This window comes from Alexandromys fortis, unplaced genomic scaffold, assembly GCF_014885135.2.
Source record: "Alexandromys fortis isolate MF-2015 unplaced genomic scaffold, M_Fortis_MF-2015_v1.1 scaffold_36, whole genome shotgun sequence".
Classification (NCBI taxonomy): Eukaryota; Metazoa; Chordata; class Mammalia; order Rodentia; family Cricetidae; genus Alexandromys; species Alexandromys fortis.
In genome coordinates this window covers 1-18555 of record NW_026067915.1, presented here as the reverse complement: position 1 = coordinate 18555, position 18555 = coordinate 1, and the positions used below count along the sequence as shown (strand labels likewise).

At 45.8% G+C, this 18555-nt stretch overlaps 1 long non-coding RNA gene and 1 pseudogene across 1 annotated transcript; both read left to right on the top strand.

Annotated features, from left to right (window-relative positions):
- Positions 1-557: 557 nt before the first annotated feature.
- Positions 558-12465, top strand: LOC126500045 (uncharacterized). The gene is made up of 3 exons (XR_007591233.1): positions 558-10222; positions 11561-11667; positions 12238-12465. It is a non-coding gene; the product is annotated as an uncharacterized lncRNA (long non-coding RNA).
- A 1692-nt stretch (positions 12466-14157) lies between these two features.
- On the top strand, positions 14158-15473 carry LOC126499955 (tubulin alpha-1B chain-like; annotated as a pseudogene).
- The last annotated feature ends 3082 nt before the right edge of the window (positions 15474-18555 follow it).

Here is an 18555-nt window from a genome sequence, read left to right as displayed (position 1 = left end):
CCTGCGCGGTCCCGGGCAAATGTGTTCCTCATCAAGGCAGATACAAACAAAGTTTATTAAAAAGCCTTCTAAGAGGACATTCCAAATCACCAGCAGGCCTCCTCGAGGTGACTGCCCGTTCTCTTACGTACTCTCGTTCCAGCCACGCTGGAGTTTTTCAAACACCAAGTCACCCATGTGTCTCGGAAGGAAAATAAACATGCAGCTTGGGGTGACCTGGCTCTCAGTGTGAGCGTGCACTCTGTGACACTGTGGCTAGTCGGGGTGATAAGGGTGACCCAGGAACGGAGGACACACAGGACATTGAGACCTCTTAGTCTGTGGGGTTTGAACCTCCTCTTTGTACCCTAATAGTGGCCCACCAGGCAGAGGAAGCACCCCCGTGGCTGCAGAAATGGTGGTTTGCTGTAGTGGGGTAATGTCTGAGTCGGAAAGGCCACAGGTCTTTCTGCATTCTGGGCGGGGGGGGGGGGGGGGGGGGTTTTACCTCCAACTAATTGGGATTTTTTTCATCTGTGCAACTGGTGTTTTTTTTTGTTTTTTTGTTTTTTTTTCTTCTTCAGTAGATTGGAGTGAGAGTTCTCTGGCTGGAGTTAGACTTGGGATTCTTAGAGGTTGGCCCAAAGCGTGTTTTGGGTACTGTGTTAGTTACTTTTCTCAACCAGGGGAGGAACAATTTATTTTAGTTCATGGTGTCAGAGAATTTAGTCCTTGGTTGCCTATCTATGTGCACTTGAGAAGAACATCATGGGGACAGGAGCGTGTGGTTGAGGAGAGCTCTTCTCGGCTGAGCTAACCAGGAAGCAGGAAGGGAGACAGGAAGTGGTCAGGAACCCCAAGGGCCTTCCCCCTGTGATTTGCTTTTTTTCATCAGAGTTCCATTTCCAAAGTTTCCAGAACCTTCCAAAATGGTGTCTCCATTGGGAACTAGGGATACTTCATACGCAGACTAAAACAAGTTCCCTGTGGATCCTGGGGTCTTTGTAGCATAATACAACTTTCTCTTATGAGGGAACCATAGTCTGAGTACACAAGAGGGCTGGTAAGTTAGCAACGGGGAGAAAAGAGTCTGTCTCAAGTATCTCTTGTTGCCACTGCCCCTTGCGGCATTTTGGGCCTCTCCCCTTCCTAAAATTCCATCGCTTCCTGAACAGGATGGCATAACTACTGCCTCCTGCCTTTGGTGTGAATGTCTGTACCAGGATCTAAACTGTTAGCAAAGACTGTGATACATGAGCATAGTTATTGCTACCTTTTTTACCCACTAAAAATATTTATTACTTTGTGTGTGTGTAAAGGTGTCTGTGTCATAGTGTATATGTGGAGGTCAGAGGACAGACAGTTTGAAGGAGTTGATTCTCTCTCCAAAATGAGGTATCGAACGCTAGGCAGTTCGGGTTGTCAGGCTTGGCACCTTTTCCTGCTTACCCCATTGCTACTTTTACTGTTGATCCTTCCTATTTCATTTCCTTATTCAACATTTTGGGGAGATAAGGAGTGTCTAGAAAGGAAAGGAAGAGTGGAAGAAGAAAGAGGGAGCCCAGAGCAAGAAGGGAAAACTTGATACTGCTGCAAATTCGACTTGTGGGCCCAGAGAGATAGCTCAGCAGTTAAGAGCACGTGCTGCTCTTGCTGAGAATCAGGGTTCAAGTTCCCAGCACTCACACAGTGGCTAACAAGCATCTGCAAGTCCCATGCCAGGTCATCTGACGCCCTCTTCTGGCCTCTGTGAGCACTGCATGCATGTGATACACAGACATGCAGAGGAAACATCCAGATACACAAAAATAAATAAACCTTAAAAAAGTCCACTTGTAACAATTTATTGATAGTTTCCTATGAACAGATGTTGCACATAGAGACTGGAGTAAGCATCCCTTGTGACAGTTCTGCACTACACATCACAAAGAAGGGGAGTGAAGCTCAGGGGTGTCAGGGATGGTCCAAACCCAAGGCATGGACAGGAGGAATGGAGACAGGTAGCTTGATGCCACAGCCTGACTCCCAGCCTCTCACAGATCTCCAGCTCGGAGGCAAGGGATGCCCTTCCACTAAGGTTTTGGAACACTCACTTCTTTCTGGGAAGAGTCCGACTGGAACTGCTAACGGCACTCTGGAGAGGTTTGTCCTGTCACAGAGTTGTGTACACAGTCAGGGAAACACGTGGCAAATTTTGGTGATTCTAGTTTCCCTGACTCTAAGCTTGTGATTTTGAACCCTGTTGCCCAAGCTTGCTGCAGGAGAACTTTGCGAAATCCTTGCCTTGTAGGCTGCCCAGAGGGTTCCATCAGCATCTCCAGGAAGGTGAGAGGACCCACATCTTCTTAAACACTGGCTGGTCCAAAGAGCATCATCTGGGCCCAAGAACCCCTCATAAGACAACCAGTTGGTGCTGAAACTCTGCTCCTATTCACAGAGCAGGTGAGGGTGCTGTGGACTGGAAGTGGAGGATATGTTGAAGCAAGGGATATGCATGGGTGGGAAGGTGGTTAAAAAGGGGAGAGATCAAACACTGCAAAAGGACATATGAGATCAAAGCACAGAGAGCCTAAGTGTCTGGGTGCAGATGCGCCCAAGGCAATGGAAGAGCTGGAATCACAGCAACAGTTGATGGCAAATGACTGAGATATTTTGTTACCGAGGAGATGCTATCAGCATCTCCATGGTGAAGTTTTCTAAGGCTCAGTTCTGTACCCAATTCTTTGCTTAACCCAGTGGATTTCAACCTTCCCAGTGCTGTGACCCCTTAATACAGTTCCTCTTGTTTAGGGTGACTCCCAGACATAAAATTATTTTGTTGCTACTTCAAAACTGTAATTTTGCTACAGTTAGGAATTGCAATGTAAATATCTGGTATGCAAGATATCTGATTTACAACCCCTGTGAAAGGGTCATTTGATTCCCACCAAAGGGGTCGTGACCCACAAGTTGAGGACCACTGTCTTAATCCATTCTTTCTCTAACTAGACTCACCCATGCCAAGGATTTCACTCACCACCTGACTCCCAGGTTCCCATTTCTAGTTCATGTGATTCCTTGGAAACTCAACCCACTCATGATGTGACTCACCTGATATCTTCATTTGTATGGCACCCAAACACCCAGTGTCCTTCAAGACTGTCTCCAGCCCAGGCTGGCCCTAGTGAATGACATCAGGACTCAGGCTGGACCCTCCCTTCTCCCTCACGGCCTTATCTGTCACCAGTGACTCTCGGTACCTGTTCCCTTGGCACCCGTTAAAGACATATCTACCTCTGTCCTCTTTTCAACCATCTGAATTGCCATGCCTCTAGCTAAGCCACCAAATATGTCCATTTATGCTTACGTGATGACTTATGTCTGTCACCCACTTGGTTCTATCTTGTATAAGGGCAGCGACTGAGGTCATATGTTCTCGGCACCTTACCTCACACTCAGTAAACATGTGCTGGGTTCCTGAATGAATAACTTTATTTTACACTTTCAGCTGATGTGAGGGTTATTGATATGGTACTTTCTCGAACGTGGGCTGCAGATCTTCAAGCTGAAACTGGAGGCAATGCATTCAGATGGTCTAGGGGTTTAGGCCTTTGTCTATGAAAGTTGAATGAGGGGATTCTAGGGAACCGAATGCTCCGAGATGAGAACCAGCCTCTCATTAGGTCATGCACATGCGCACACACACTTGTTTGTGTCCCTGGCAAGCTCTTGTGCACTTACTTGGTAGGCATCTTTATTTGGGGAATTAATTATAAAACCAACTCCGCACTATTTCTGTGATTATGGAGCAAACAAACAAGAAAACTAATTTCATGCTGCCTGGCTTTCTGGCAAAGGGAAAATTAAAAATAGCATTTTCACGAGCTGCCCTTTGAAAGTGCTTCTCTTGGTCAGAACAGTTCCCCAGGGAAAACATCATGATTCCAAACCTACTCCATATTGGTTCCTGCTAGAGGTGACAGATTCTGCTAACTCTGGACCGTGACATTCTGGGTCAAGGTTACACATGCTGCCTCTGCCATCAGAACAGCCCAGTGCTAACATATCCCTTCTTTCAGGGAAAGGTCGTAAGAAGTCTTCTGTGGCATTCTAGTAGAATGGGTGATGGGCAAGACTTGAAGGGAAGTGCTCTGGAGACCAGGCCCTCTTTCAGATCCTCCTAGTCTAAGATGTGTCTCCAAGGAAACCCCGAGCTTGATTGCTTTTCTTGCTGTCAAGGGGAAGCTGAGTTTCCCTAAGGCAGAAATCACAGGAATTCACTCAACTTATCTGCTGGCCTGTGAGGGTGCTCGGGATTTGCGTGGTGAGGGCAGAGGTATAGCCAAAAAGTTGTTAGGAACTAAGTCTGGGATTAGAGAAACTAAGTTATCTTCCTGGATCTGCCACTTCTCCTGGATGAGAATTTGGGGGCAATTTCCTAAATAATATTTAGGAAAATATTTTTCTCACCCATGAAAAGGAATGATGATACTAGTTATGTTACTATATAAGATTTTGTGAGTTGTATCGATCCAATGGTTCAGCACCTAGCAGCAGGAGATATACCTGAAATTCCTTTTTGTGGATTCCACTACAAGAAAGTTCTCAGGCCTTCAAGTTCACTGCTCATTTGAATAAAAGAAAAATAGAAGCTAGAGGCTACTTCCCTTTGCTGCTGTCTTATGAAACAAATCCTCAATTTAGAACCCACATATTTGGCCGACGAAATGCCATCAGGAGACATGAGCTGGAACCTAGCATCCCCAGCCAGCAGCCCCTTCTTTGTATATGTATTATAGATCACAGTGCTTAATGCTGCTTTACTAACTCTTGTTAGGTTGATCTAAGCATATATTGTTTTAAACTAGTGGTCAAACCCACAATCTTATGCAAGCTAGGTGTATTCTCTTTCGCTGTGCCACGGTCCAGTTCCCCATCTTTGGTTTCTCCTGAGGCAGGGAATTGTTAAATTGCCTAGGATAGTTTGGAACTCAAGATCTTCCTGTCTTAGTGTCCTGAGTATCCGAGATTTTGTTTGCCATCGTACCTTCTTTCTTTGGGACTCTTTCTCCTTCAAAGAGGCACATAACAGAGACTTGTCGGTTGTTCTTGGCCATCAGAGAGTACAGAGCAGGAAGTCCCGTTTATTTTTGGGCTAAGACTTCAACCACCCCATACAGATGACCCCTAATGAGGTCAATACAGCAGAGGCAGCATCCACTCTGAAGGGCTGCTGTGCAGGGCCAGGCCCGTGCCTGGTGTGAGCTTGACTAGGGAGACTAAGGAGGCCAGCTGACTCGTACTGACTCCTTAGGCTGCCATCTTGTGGCAACTGCCCTTAGTCCAGTTCTGCCTGCCAGTTCTAATGTCTTCAAAGACGCCCCTCCTTGGTGTCTTACATAATACTCGCCTGTTTTGACATGTGGGGCTCGGAGTCTTAACCTCCTCTAGAGGAGAAAAGCAGAATGGGCAAGACAACTCCAGAATGGGGCTTCTCCGCGTAGGTCATCCAGGCCAGCGGTAGCTGCAGGGTGACCAGGCGATGTGTCTGGGGCAGCATGGCACTGGCACGAGTGAGGGTCACCACTTATGTGGCTGAGCACTTCTTATATACGAGCCTATTTACTCCTAACAACAGCCTACTGAGCTATACCCTGCTTTCCATCCCCACCGGCAACGGGCTCTCACCACGTAGTCCCATCCAGCTTAGAATTTGATATGTAGGCCAGGCTGGCCTTGAACTCACAGAGACCAGCCTGTTCCTGCCTTCTCAAGGCCTGGATTAAAGGTGTGTGCACTGCACCTGGCCTATTTCCCCCATTTACGGATGAAGAAACCAAGGCACGGAGACGTTGAAGCTCAAAATTTTGAAGTAAATTTGTGTTAGAATTGGAATTCAAAACTAAGGTTTTTCTAACTTTAAAGCCCATGTTCTACCATCCCCTACTGGCCTCCTGCACAGCCCTGGAGGATAGGCTGTGAAGCCGCATACCTGGGAGCCCGTCCTGGCTTAGCAACACTCACTCACTTCATCTCAAAGTGGTGCGTCCTCACAGGATGGTAGAAAGGACCAAATGAGCATGTCGGTACACTTAGTACAGTGCCCAGGACAGGTGAGGCCTCAGAATGGAGGCCTTCCCTTTGGTTTGGAAGGAAAGAAGTGGGGGCTCTCACCTTTCTGCTTTGACCCTCTACCTTTGAAGCCTCTTCCTCCTCCTTTCAGCTCCAAAACACTTTTTGTATTAACATCAGGAGTTCCTTGACCCCCAGGTTCATTTCTTCATCGAGTTAGCTATCTGGGCCTCACAGGAAAGTGTAAAGACCTTTGAACTTGAACTGAGGAGGTCTTGCCGCTAGTACAGCCTCTCTGAGCCTCAGTTTCCCCATCAGGGAGACAGGAGAGCTGTCCATACCCTGGGCTGATGGGCATGTGCGGTGCATATGCAACCACTTCCTGATTCCCCATCCACCGTAGACCATGATTAATCAATTGCAGCATCTTCGTTCGTGATCCTGAATGTGGCACAGAGTCCTCCCTCACACATGGAGGCAATCACTGTCAACTGCTTAGAGTTGAAATGACAGTTGGAGCCTCTGGGATATTTCTGGAGCCATTTGCTAAAGGACCCTTTCAGCTCTGCCACTGTGGCTCTAGCAACCGTACCCGGTGGTGCTGAGAGAAGGCAAGGAGCCTAGGTCTGACCCCTATAACGAGTGTATCTAGCAGCTTTGTCATTTTGGACAAGTAACTTACACTCCCTAAGCTCTGTTTCCTAATTTGTAATTTGGGAGTTTTAACACATGCTCTCTTTCTTGGCATTACCGTGAGACTGAAACCTCTGTAGCTTTTTGTCGGTGGGGCCTACACATTACAGCCACACCCTCTGTGTTTAGGACAGGGCCTGGTCCAGAGCAGCACGGTAGAATGTTAAATCTGTAGAAAGAGAAGGAGCCACAAACACATGCAGAATGTCTAGAGAAGCGGTACTCAGTCTTTACGGAATATAAAGGTAGTGACCGGAGCCCTTGCAGCATGTACATTCCAAGGTGCCAAGGAGATCATACAGATGGCTGAGGTGGGGCTTGGGTAGCCTGTTTTCAAGCGGCCATCCTAGGAATCCTGCTGTAGGCAGTCTGTGGGAAGCCTGGGCTCAGGATGAGCGTGGCAGTTAACACCATTAAGTCGGCCTGCCTTTGTTTTCCAGGAGTGCCTCACACCAGGGAGGGAGGTACAGGGAAGGATAACTGTGCCTGCTTCTCACACCTTGTTGGCTACCTGAGACACAGGTCCCCAGCTGACAGATGCTCTTAGCTGTTACACTCTGGCCTGAGAGGCATGCTCAGAAAGGTCACAAGTAAAACGAGAGCACCAGGGTCTGAGGCCATTCTCAGCTGTCTTGTGAGGATCCTACATAACTCTCCTCAACTTCAGCTACAAGCCCAGATCATGTTCTTTGTGAAGAAACAAGAACAGACTGGCTGGTGAATGTGTGTGTGTGTGTGTGTGTGTGTTTGTGTGTGTGTGCGTGCGCGCGTGTGCGTGCGTGTGTGCTCTGTGATCCCATGCTGATTTAACTGTCTACATGGATCCAAAAACAAGAAGTAGAAAGTAAAAAGCAAATTAACATCTGGGCCTTTTATTCTTCTTCTCTGCATTCAACAAGCAGAGAGCTTTGCAAAGCCCTATTCTGTAGTTGGTTGTTTTTCTACTCTTACTCTTTGGACTGTTTTGCTCTTTATTCTTTTGGGGGACCTGCCACCCAGCTCCCAAATAAATACATGGAGGCTTATTCTTACTTGTAAATGCCCGGTGTTAGCTTGACTTGTTTCTAGCCAGCTTTTCTTAAATTATCCTGTCTACCTTTTGCCTCTGGGCTTTACCTTTTTCTGTTTCTGTATATCCCTCTTTATTTCTTATTCTGTGGCTGGCTGTGTAACTGAGTGGCTGGCTCCTGATCTCCTCCCAGATTTCTCCTTCTGTTTATTCTCTCTGCCTGCCAACCCCCACTTATCTTTCCTCCTGCTTCACTATTGGCAATTCAACTCTTTCTTAGCCCAATCAGGTGTTCTAGGCAGGCAAAGTAACACAGCTTCACAGAGTTAAACAAATGCAACATAAAAGAATGCAACACATCTTTGTATCATTAAACAAATGTTCCATAGCATACACAAATGTAACACATCTTAAAATAATATTCCATAACATCATTCATTAGGTAGAAATGGAAGTCTCTCAACCTGTGCTTCAGCGTGTGCTAAGGCAGTCTATATGGAGATAGCTCCCATCACAGGAACCCCTGCCAGCTCTCTGCTTTCAAAACCAGGGCTCAGTGGGCATAGCCTGAAATTCCTCTGGTCTCTTGGTACTGAATTTGGAACACCAACTGATGTTTCTCAACTGATGGCCCCGCATCCCTAGTGATAGTGTCTTGGGTTCTTTGTCTCCCTGAGTTCTGCTGTGGTCCCCTGCCCCAATTTAGATACTCCACTGTGTCTGTTTCTGCAACTCTTCAAACCCTACTAACTCATGACAAGTTCACCAGGACTTAGGACAAGCAAGACATCATCAAAATTGGGTTAAAGGAAGCCTAGCCTGAGCCACATGCCTGCTTTTGCTTGGTCTTAGATGGCTAGGAATATTTTGGAGAATGTTCTTGCTGAAGTAAAGTGTGACACCTGGATGTCCCACTCAATACCCAGACTCCTTTAGGGCTCCCTGCTGCCCTAGCCAGTGCTTCCTTTCTCCCAAATGAAACCAGATGACTGGGGTGGGCAGCAAGGGTAGTTTGAAGGGACCCAGGGAAAGTTGAGCTTCTGATCCACCAACTGCCCCAACCTGCTTCTGAACGGGTTTATCCATGAACAAACACCCAAATTTCTTTCATCTCCCAATCACCCAGAATCTGATCCCTTATTTAGTCCTGAAACGCGGAAGCTAATCTTTTATTTATCTCTACTGTAATCCCACTTCAGGCTCTGTATGGAACATTCCCACTAGGGAACAAACTCTAGGATTTCAGAAAGACCCCCAGTTGGGAAAGTATAAGGGTTTAGGAGGGAAAGTAAAACCAGGCTGAGGATGTTTTGGCTCCGTGTGTGAGCTGGAGGAAGAATGCAGATCATTTGGGTTCCTGGGGTAGGTAATGAGCTTTTTGGGTAAGCTCCTGATCACTTAGCCACAGAGGATGGGGGAAGAGCGGGGATGCTTTGCTGAGATATCTCACAGCCTTTTCTTTTTTTTTTTTTTTCCTTTTTCTTTTTGGGTTTTTGAGACAGGGTTTCTCTGTAATTTTGGAGCCTGTCCTGGAACTAGCTCTTGTAGCCCAGGATGACCTCGAACTCACAGAGATCTGCCTGCCTCTGCCTCCTGAATGCTGGAACTAAAGGCGTGCACCACCACTGCCTGGCTTCACAGTCTTTTCTTAATGGCATCTTGGCCCTAAAGCCAGAAAAAAGATCACTGAAAGTCACTGCTGCTCAGAGTGTAAGTTTTACTCCTGGTGGATTGGAGCCAAACTGCAGAATCAGCATGGAAGATAGGGACAATGCGGTAGGTAGAGAGAAGGCCTGCCCCTTCTCCCCATCTGCCCAATCTCAGCCAGTTGACCCAAACGCGTGGCCTCTGACTGGCTTCTAGAATACCCTCTCTGTTCATTTCCACCTTCATCTCCCATTCATCCCCTCTGCTCTGGTCTGTCACTGGTGTTTCTGAGATTCAGCTTCAAAACGTAGAGATGGGTGGGTCTTTGAGGTCTAGTCTAACACCTTCCCATTTAACAGATGTGAGGTAATAAGAGCCTGAGAAGAGGTGGGGCTTTCCCCCCAGAGTCTCATCACTCAAGAAAACATAATGGTTAGTTTCTTCCATTGTTCAGATCTGTGTACCTAGGGCTGACTCATTCTCAAGAGGCAAATGTGTTCTTGTGACCAACATCAGCATCTCTTCTGAGTGAGGCCCTATGGCTCTGCCTCTACCCTGGTCTACTTCATTTTTCCTGCCTCTTCATTTGGAAATTATCTGATGGTCTCCAGAGAAAGATTTGCAAGCACTGTTGGTGTCTTTCAGTGACCCTAGCTGGGATGTGCTGTATATGAGGAGCCGCAGGAAACTCTTCAGAAGGACGCCTCTGTCCTTTGGGATCTCACTAGAGACTGTCTGTTAGTTCATGTATGGTGCTACACCAGGATTCCCGAGGCATGGTGGCTTCTCAATAACAGGACTTTCTTCATCACCGTTCTGGAATCTGGGAAATCTGTCATCAAGGTACCATGAAAATCTACATCTGATGAGGGCCAGCTTCCTGCTTCATGCATGGTGTTAGGGTTCTCTACTATTCCAACAATGGCTGTCTTCCAATGGGAGGTCTAAGAGTCCAATAGCTGTTCAATCCCATGATGCTGGGTGCCTCCACTGGTCTTCTGTAGATGCCAGAATCCTGAAGAACTAGGCCCTAATGCCGGTGAAGGAATGAACTTGCCAGCGAGAGTGAGGGCAAACAGGCAAGATGCAATCCTTTCCTTCTTTTGTGTTCTTTACATAGGCTGACAAGAAAAGGTATGGGCCAGATTTCAGGCAGATCTTTTCACCTTCAAAGATCCAGACATAGGGTAGGTCTTCCCATTCCAAACGATTCAATCAAGAAAAGCCTCTCTCATGTGTACCCAGCCACTTGGGTCTTAGTTAATCCTAGATGTAGTTGAGTTGACAATCAGAATAGCCAGATCACAGGGTATCTTCTGGAGTGTGGTTACATGGTGGAGAGGCAAGACAGCTCTTTGGGTCTCTAATCTCATACACGAGGGATCCATCTCCAAGACCTAATTACCTCCAGAAGCTCCTTCCTCTTGCTACCAGCATATTGATCACCAGGTGTTCAGCATACAAATTTATGGGGATGATAAGCATTTGGATTACATCAGAAAGAAAGAAAATTGTTAAGATCTGTAAGACCCAGGGCACCTGCCTTAGTCCATGTTCTATCTTTGTGAAGAGATGCCATTACCATGGCAACTCTCATAAAGAACATTTATTCCGGGCTGGCTTACAGAAGTTTGTTTCATTGTCATCATAGTGGGAGCGTGGCGGCATACAGGCAGACATGGTTCTGAAGTAGCTGAGAGTTCTACATCTGGATACAAAGACAGCATGGGGAGAGAGAGACGGGGAGAGAGAGACAGGGAGAGAGAGATAGGGATAGAGAGAGAGTTAAAGAGAGAGAGAAATAGAGAGAGAGATAGAGAGAGAGAGAGAGAGAGAGAGAGAGAGAGAGAGAGAGAGAGAGAGAGAGAGAGAGAGATGGGCCTGGTTTTAACTTTTGAGACCTTAATTCCCACCCACAATGACACCAACAAGGCCAAACCCACTGTAACTCTGGTACACAGGGTATCTGATATTTGACCCTTGAGAACCACTGGTTTAGGGGGGTTATCTTTGAAGTGGACCAACTCTCTGTTCCCAGCAGCCATTACTTACTTTTTTAAAAAAATTCTTCTTTCATACAATACACTGACTCAAGTTTCTCCCCACTTCGCCCAGACATCCTGTCTCCCCGCTCATGTCCGCTCCCCCCAGATCCACTTCTCTTCTTCTGTCCCCTTTCAGAAAAGAACAAGCTGCCCAGGAATCCCAGAACTTTGAAGGAAGAGGCAGGAGGATCTCTGAGTTTGAAGTCAACTTGGTTTACACAGAAAGGCTCTGTCTCAAAAAAGGTAAAATTAATTAGCTAATCAGTAGAATATAGTATATTCATATGGAATTAAAATCTTTATTAGAAATAAATCCTGTCATCTTTTTTAAAAATAGAGTTTTGTAAAAATGCCAAGCAAAGAATATGGTATTTGGTATGAAACCTAATTGTTTACAAAACAACATAAATGTTACCTTTTATATCTACCCATACATAGTTTTTTTTTAAATACAACATTTATATATTGACCGAACTGGTAACAACTTGGTTATAATGACAATCGTTTTTTTTTTCCAGAGAATGTTATAAGGGCTGTGTGTGTTTAAAAATACTCATGACATTACATACAATATTTTTTTAAGAGTTAAAAAAACCCTCTAAAATAGTACAAGGAGACAACTGTCAATTCTGGGTTATGGTTCATTAGCATGAACAGTTTTTGAAAGCCAATTAGACAAATTTCTATGCTGTGGGATGCAGTGTGCCCTGATGAATAATTGTACCTGCCTACTTCTGTCTGAGTGGTGGGATTCAAAGTGTGTAACAACACACTCACTGTGCCCCTTTGCTTTGTTTTTGATTTTTGAGACAGGGTTTCTCTGTGTAGCCTGGCTGTCCTGGAACTGACTCCGTAGACCAGGATGGCCTCAAACTCAGAGATCCACCTGCATCTGCCCCCAGTGCTGGGATTAAAGACATGTGCCACCACATCCAGATGTCATTGTGCCCCTTTGTGATGAAACAATGTCACAGTTTCTTCTCCCCACTAAATATTACTTCCCCTAACTCTTATCTTAATAATAATCATAATAAAAAACTATGAAAGATCTAGTGCATTACATTTGTGTGTTATTTATTTATTTAAGTATTTATTTACTTTGATTGGCCTGGTTCTGACAAAGGTGTTAAAGAGAAACAGGGAGATGAAGTTGAAGAATGATATTGGTAATATTGTAAGTTCATTATTACAAAGAGAAGGGAAAATCCAGAGGCAAAAGGTGGACAGAATAATTTAAGAAAAGCTGGCAAGACAAAAATCAAGCTAAGGCTGGCCATTCATAAATAGATTGGAGAGAAGACAGAGGAGCATGGGAAGTAATGAAACACGGGGTAAATTGAAAAAAAAAACATCTTAGGGTTCAAAATATGTGACAAAATATCATGACCCAAAAGCAACTTGGGGAGAAAAGGATTATTTGGCTTACACTTCAGCATTGCTCTTTGTTCATCACTGAAGGAAGTCAGGACAGGAACTCAAGCAGGGCAGGATCCTTGAAGCAGGAGCTGATGCAGAGGTCATGGATGGACGCTGCTTACTGACTTTTGTCCCATGATTTGCTCAACCCACCTTCATATAGAACCCAGGACCAGCAGCCCAGGGATGGAACCACCCACCATGGGCTGGGCCCTCCCACATTGATCACTAAATGAGAAAATGCCTTAAAGCTGGATCTCATTGAGGCATTTCCTCAGCTGAGGCTCCTTCCTCTGATGACTCTAGCTTGTATCAAGTTGATACACAAAATCAGCCAGTACAAGAATCAGTTGAGTTTTAATCAGAATTTGGGATGAAACAGTCTGACAAGACTCGGCAGAAGGGGATGGAGGCGGAAGTAATAGCACGGGCTGTTGAGGTGATGGAGGCTGATGCCTGCCTATCTGTTGCCACTGCTACCACACAGGGGCCACCCAAACCTGGTTTCTCTTTTGATGGCTCCACCTGTTACTGATCAAGGAATTTATTTAATTTTTTTTTTAAAGACAGGGTGTCTCTGTGTAATAGCCCTAGCAGTCCTGAAACTCACTCTGTAGATTAGGTTGGCCTTGAACTTGGAGTTCTACCTCCCTCTGCTTCCTGAACGCTGGAGTTGAAGGCAAGTACCGCCATGCCTAGCTTGGTTTTTAAGATGATAAACAATGGGGCGAACCATCTCAGGTCTGAAACTGAGCACAAGAGAAGAACATAGTTCCCTACTGACTGCCGAGGAATGAAGGCACTGCCCTGCTGGTGCTTTGGTGCCTTCAAAGGCGCTGTGGTGACCCTAAAGTGATTCAGCGGACGGGAAGGATTTAAGGACAAGCTATCCCTTCCGCATTTCACAATCAGTCACAGATCCAACCTTCCAGGAGGCCGCCTCCATTAAAGTCAAGAATCTGTCACAACTTTGCAGGTTGTACAAAACAAAACAGAATGACCACACTTCGCCCTTCCCTTGCAAGGTAGCAAAGAGCTGTAGAGTCACTTCAATCTGCTGTGTGGGAAAATCTGTCTGTCTGGTTACCTGCCTACATACACGTTCAGCTAGAAGAAAACCAGGGCTAGACTGAGTGAGCTTAAGAACAAAAGGATGGTTTATCTAATAAGGGATAAGCAGTGAATTTGAAGAGTTACTATTTTAAGAAATGATCTCAGCCTCATTGTGTGACTTACCGCTCCTCTTAGCTGTTGGGAATGGTAGCTGGGGATCTGGCGTCTGCTTCTGTCACTCTCACCTTCTAACTCATAGCTACCATGCAAGAGTATACTTTCATTGGCTAGGCTGGTGTCCAGATCTGCAACGCCTGCTGGGAGATCTATTGCCTGGAACATGGCATCCAAGCTGATGGCCATATGCCAAGTGACAAGACTATTGGGGGAGGACATGACTCCTTCAACACCTTCTTCTATGAGACAGGCATTGGCAAGCATGTGCCCTGGGCAGTGTTCATAGATCTGGATGGAACTCAGAGTTGGTGATGAAGTTCACACTGGTTCCTACTGCCAACTCTTCATCCCCGAGAAGCTCATCACAGGAAGGAAGATGCTGCCAATAACTATGCGAGTGGACACTACACCATTGACAAGGAGATTGCTGATCTGGTTTTGGACTGAATTTGAACACTGGCTGACCAGTGCATAGCTCTTCATGGCTTCTTGGTTTTCAGCAACTTTGATGGGAAACTGGCTCTGGGTTCACCTCCCTGCTAATGGAGCATCTCTCTGTTGATTATGGAAAGAATTCCAAGCTGGAACTCTCTGTTTACTTAGGTCCCAGGTTTCCATTGATGTGGTTTAGACCTACAGTTCCTTCCTTACCACCTACCCCACACTGGAGCATTCAGATTATGCCTTCATAGTAGACAATGAGGCCATATATGACACCTGTTGTAGACACCTTGATATTGAGCGTCCAACCTACACCGCCTTATTACCCAGAGTGTATCTTCCGTCACTGCTCCCCTCAGATTTGATGGGGCCCTGAATGCTGACCTGACAGAACTCCAGATCAACCTGGTGCCCTCTCCCCATATAGGGAAGTGCCCCTTTGGCCACATATGCCCGTCATCTCTGCTAAAAAAAAAAAAAAAAAAAAAAAAAAAAAACAAGCCTACTATGAGCAGCTTTCTGTAGCAGAGATCACCAAAGCCTGCTTTGAGACAGCCAACCAGATGGTGAAATGTGATCTTTGCCATGGTAAATACATGACTTGTTGCCTGCTATACCATGGTGATGTGGTTTCCAAAGACGTCAATGCTGCTATGGCCATCATCAAGACCAAGTGCAGCGTCTGGTTCGTGGATTGGTGGCCCACTGGCTTCAAGGTTGGCATTAATTACCAGCCTTTCACTGTGGTACCTCGTGGAAACCTGGCCAAGGTTTAGAGAGTTGTGTGCATGCTGAGCAGCACCACAGCCATTGCTGAGGCCTGGGCTCGCCTAGATCACAAGTTTAATCTGATGTGTGCCAAGTGTGCCTTTGTGCTTGGTATGTGGGTGAGGACCTGGAAGAGGGGGAGTTCTCTCAGGCCCATGAGGACATGGTTGCCTTAGAGAGGGACTGTGAGATTGGTGTGCTGAGGAGAGGGCGAGAAAGGAGGAGAGGAATATCTGTCTGTTCTTTTGTTTGTTTGTTTTTGGTTGTTGGTTTTTCAAGACAGGGTTTCTTTGTCTATGGCCCTGGCTGACCAAGCTGGCCTTGAGCTCAAAGAGATCCTCCCGCCTCTGCCTCCCAAGGGGTTAAAGGTGTGCCTCACCACTGTCTGGCCCAATCCATTCTTTCAGCTCTGTTATCATGCCAAATTCCCAAAACTTCAGCTTCAATATTAGCTGACAGACACCAGTGGTTCTAATCGTGTTATTTTCCTTCTGTGATCATGTCTTATCTTCTTCATGTGTACCTGTAAGGTTTTCCCGTGATGTCTCAAAGAGAAAGCTTTAAGAAGAGGCTGCCTGGGATAGGTAGCAGAAGTCAGCCAGGCTTCAGGGTGGGGGCTGCTATGATGGACAAATATGCGATGGAGAGGTGGGAAAGAGAAAACTGGAGCTGTCTCTGTGCTGTAGAGAGGCAGAAATGGGGATGAATTGACAGTGACGGTGTTGACCCCTGGGGCCATGGTGATGTTCAGGTCTGTGCTGCCACAGGGAGGGGGAGGGGGCATGTCTGGGTCTGAGGTTCTACTGCAGCCCGAGTCTGTGGTGGTCCATGTTACCATCAAAGGCCATGCCATGTCCAAGATCTGTGCTACAGCCTGAATCCTCATTGATGTCTGTAGCTTATGCTGACACACAAAGCCATGCTGATGTCTGTGGTCTGGGCTGCCTCCAAGGGCCTCTTCTGGGTTAGTAATTCTACAGCAGCTGGAGCCTGTGTTCGTGATCTACAGAAACCATGTGGAAGCCCAGAATCCATGCCCCAGCTGACCATAGAGAGCAAGCAAACTGTTTTTGAGGAGTTTCCCACTAAATATTCCATTTAAATACTCAAATAGGGTGAATTCTTTATAGTGAAGCATATTTCCCATAGTTAACTCTTTTTAAATTTATTTATTAGATTTAAAAAAAATATCAATCCAAGTTCCCACTCCCTTCCATCCTCCCATATCCTCCACATAGCCTCCAACCCCAACCCCATCTAATCCTCAAGATGGTGAGGCACATTGCCTTGTGGAAGGTCCAAGGCCCTCCCTACTACATCTAGGATGAACAAGGTATCCATCCAAAGAGATTAGAATGCCAAAAAGCCAGTACAGGCAGTAGGTATAAATACTGGTGCCACTACCAGTGGCCCCTCAGGAAACAATGTTTACTCTTTATGACTGTCTTTTTCTTCCTCTCTTTCTGTCTCTTTCTCTACTCTCTCCTCTTCGAGAATATTCTCACACATGCTTGAGAAGCATTATAGTTAAGAATGAAAATCCGGCCCCTTCATACGATCATGTCTGTGTTTGTGCATGGATGTATGTATGTAATTATACATAATGGGGGTCAGCTGACCCAATCTTGTGTGTGGTGTTCTTGCTGTGTGGCCATCAGTTGATAGGAGAGGTCGCCACACTTTCTTAATTGCATCTTCATTGTAATTTCCTCAGCACTTAAATGATATGTCTCTGTATTGACTCCATGAATATATTGATATCCTATTGGAAAATTAGTTAAAAGACAGGATGACGTTTGAGTGATAATTCTGTCTGCCAAGGCGAATAACCTTTTTAAAAAAAATCTCCGAAAAGTTTCCCCTAATTTTGTTCTTTCCTTCTCCTAAGATCTTTACAAAATACTGGGTATCTCTATGACATTCTTAGACACAAGAGATTTTGATTTCCCTGATGCCCCACCTCGCTCTCCTCTTGCAGGTTCTGTTCTGATTCCGAAGGATCTAAGGACTCTGAATTCCCTCTAGCACTTCTTTTACCAAGTCCTGCAACATCCCATTGGGAGTCAAACACCCTATGGAGTGAGGATAACCTGGTCTTGGGATGGAGTGTCTCCTCCTCCCAAAGGCTGGAATGCATGGAGTGCCTTCACTTGCTCTGCTGGTGATCTTTCCACTGCCCTAGGACTAGACTGAGGGTGGGGCTCCCCACTTCAAATTTCCCAATCCAGACAAACAGCCCAGGATTAACCTGGTTCCTAAAACAGGTGTTTTAGTTTATTCGAGGTCTGATTGAGTTGAGAACCAAGAATACACACCACACATGCTCTGTCTACGAAGGTCCTCTTACCCTCTGATTTTATTCTGGATTTGTGCAACTAATTTATTTATTTATTTTTGTTTCTTTGCGTGTGTGTGTGTGTGTGTGTGTGTGTGTGTGCCTGTTGTGGCTTTTGGGTACTGCAGGCATCAAAAAGCCGGCGGTGGAGTGGTTGTCCATCCTGTGGTATCATCAAGTGTCTTCTTCATGTGGATGCTGCAAGGACACTAAGTCCTTTGATGTCAGTGGTTCTCAAGCTTCCTATATCTCGACCCTTTAATACATGTTCGTATGTTGTGGTGACCCCAAATCATAAAATTGTTTCTGTTGCTTCTGATTAACTGTAATTTTGCCCAGGTAAAAAAACTGTCATGTAAATGTGCAGGATCTCGTATTTGGGACCCAAGGGAAAGGCTCCTTTGACCCCTCAAAGGGTTCTCCACCCATAGCTTGAGAGAGAACCTTTATTCTAAGTGCTGAGCCATCTCTCGGGCCACACTGATCATCTGTTATCTTTCACATTGCCTGATGTAGCTCAGCTTACACTCTCTCTGTTTCTGAGTGTCGCCCCAACTCCTGGGTCATCTGCCTTTACCTGGATGACAGGCATGCCCCACCACCCACCCACATTGTGCCCACCCTTCATTTTCTCTCTCTAATTTAACACACACACACACAGAGACACACACACACACCCACACACACACACAAGCGCGCGAGCACCTACACACACACACACAGAGACTGAGGGGGTAGGGACGGAGAGAGAGAGGTCTCTCATTAAGCCATTAACCACACCATATAGTTTGGTCTATATATTTTATTAATAATAAGTGATGTTGGAAGTAGAAACATTGCTTTGAAAACAAAAGCATTTTGCAGTAAGAAATGAGTTTGAGTTTCTTGGATAGCAAGCCAGACTTCACAGAAATCTGGTATCCTCAGCTTCTCAAAGGCAG